The 1913-nt window shown below is 44.4% G+C and overlaps 1 protein-coding gene and 1 pseudogene across 1 annotated transcript in view; one reads left to right on the forward strand and one right to left on the reverse strand.

Annotated features, from left to right (window-relative positions):
* The window catches only part of LOC104993503 (cytochrome c oxidase assembly protein COX16 homolog, mitochondrial), a gene marked incomplete at its 5' end in the record, with an annotated part of 38339 nt that overhangs the window by 23666 nt on the left and 12760 nt on the right, over positions 1-1913 (reverse strand). The gene's annotated exons all lie outside the window — the stretch shown is intronic.
* The window catches only part of LOC104993498, a 5608-nt pseudogene continuing 4125 nt past the window's right edge, over positions 431-1913 (forward strand).

Genomic DNA, 1913 nt, shown 5'->3' on the forward strand with positions numbered 1-1913 from the left:
TTGCATCACTCTGACCTTTTCTTCTGCCTCCCCTTTCCACTTTTAAAGACCCAAGTGACTACACTAGGGCCACTAGATCATCAAGGATAATTTTCCTATTTGAAGAATAGCTGTTTACTACCTAAATTCCATCTCTTAATTCCTTTTTGCTGCATAATATAACATATTCACAGTTTGCAGTGATTAAAATGTGGACATCTCTGGGCGGGGGGTGGGGGGGTGGGAAGTGGGTGACAAGAGGAATTATTTTTCCACAAAAAATATTTTTATTATTTTGGAGAAGTCTGAGCATACCACCAATTCTGAGCACACCACCAATAGGATAGGGAAAAGGTAGAAACATCTCACAAATAATGATCATCATCATTATAATCTTCCATTAAGAAGCAAGGCCTCTCAGCTCTTGGGCTCAGATCTAGGTTGCATTAACATGGCAAAACGCACCAAGGTCGGAATTGTGGGCAAATACAGGACCCGTTAAGGTGCCTCCCTCAGGAAAATGGTGAAGAAAATTGAAATCAGCCAGCATGCCAAGTATACCTACCCCTTCTGTGGCAACACCAAGATGAAGAGATGAGCTGTGGGCATTTGGAACTGTGGTTCCTGCATGAAAACTGTAGCTGGTGGGGCCTGGACATGCACACCACTTCTGGTGCCACAGTAAAGTCTGCCATTAGAAGACGGACGGAACTGAAGGACCAGCTGAAGCACCACCATTTGATAATGTTGCTATGCTATGCTAAGTCACTTCAGTCGTGTCCGACTCTGTGTGACCCCATAGACAGCAGCCCACCAAGCTCCCCCGTCCCTGGGATTCTCCAGGCAAGAACACTGGAATGGGTTGCCATTTCTTTCTCCAATGCATGAAAGTGAAAAGAGAAAGTGAAGTCGCTCAGTCGTGTCCGACTCTTAGAGACCCCATGGACTGCAGCCTACCAGGCTCCTCCATCCATGGGATTTTCCAGGCAAGAGTACTGGAGTGGGGTGCCATTGCCTTCTCCGGATAATGTTGCTAGCCTATAATAAATGGGCTAATTTATGTAACAACAACAACAACAAAAACAAGGCCTCTTAAATATGTTTGAACGGTAAATGACACACAATTGATATTCATCAATTCACTGAAATACTTACTGATATTAAGTATTTAACATCATACTTATAGAACCATCTATAGTTCAGTCGTGTCCAACTCTTTGCGACCCCATGAACCACAGCACGCCAGGCCTTCCTGTCCATCACCAACTCCTGGAGTTCACTCAAACCTATGTCATTGTGTCAGTGATGCCATCCATCCATCTCATCCTCTGTCATCCCCTTCTCCTCCTGCCCTCAATCTTTCCCAGCATCAGGGTCTTTTCAAATGAGTCAGCTCTTCGCATCAGGTGGCCAAAGTATTGAAGTATCAGCTTCAGCATCAGTCCCTCCAGTGAACACCCAGGACTGATCTCCTTTACGACGGACTGGTTGGACCTCCTTGCAGTCCAAGGGACTCTCAAGAGTCTTCTCCAACACCACAGTTCAAAAGCATCAATTCTTCGATGCTCAGCTTTCTTTATAGTCCAACTCTCACATCCATACATGACTACTGGAAAAACCATAGCCTTGACTAGACAGACCTTTGTTGGCAAAGTAATGTCTCTGCTTTTGAATATGTCTTTTTCTCTCTCCTCTTTCACTTTCATCAAGAGGCTCTTTAGTTCTTCTTCATTTTCTGCTCTAAGGGTGGTGTCATCTGCATATCTGAGGTTGTTGATATTTCTCCCTGCAATCTTGATTCCAGCTTGTGCTTCATGCAGCCTGGCATTTCACATGATGTACTCTGCATATAAGTTAAATAAGCAGGGTGACAATATACAGCCTTGACGTACTCCTTTTCCTATTTGGAACCAGTCTGTTGTTCCATGTCCCTG

Source organism: Bison bison, unplaced genomic scaffold (assembly GCF_000754665.1).
Source record: "Bison bison bison isolate TAMUID 2011002044 unplaced genomic scaffold, Bison_UMD1.0 scf7180017864239, whole genome shotgun sequence".
Classification (NCBI taxonomy): Eukaryota; Metazoa; Chordata; class Mammalia; order Artiodactyla; family Bovidae; genus Bison; species Bison bison.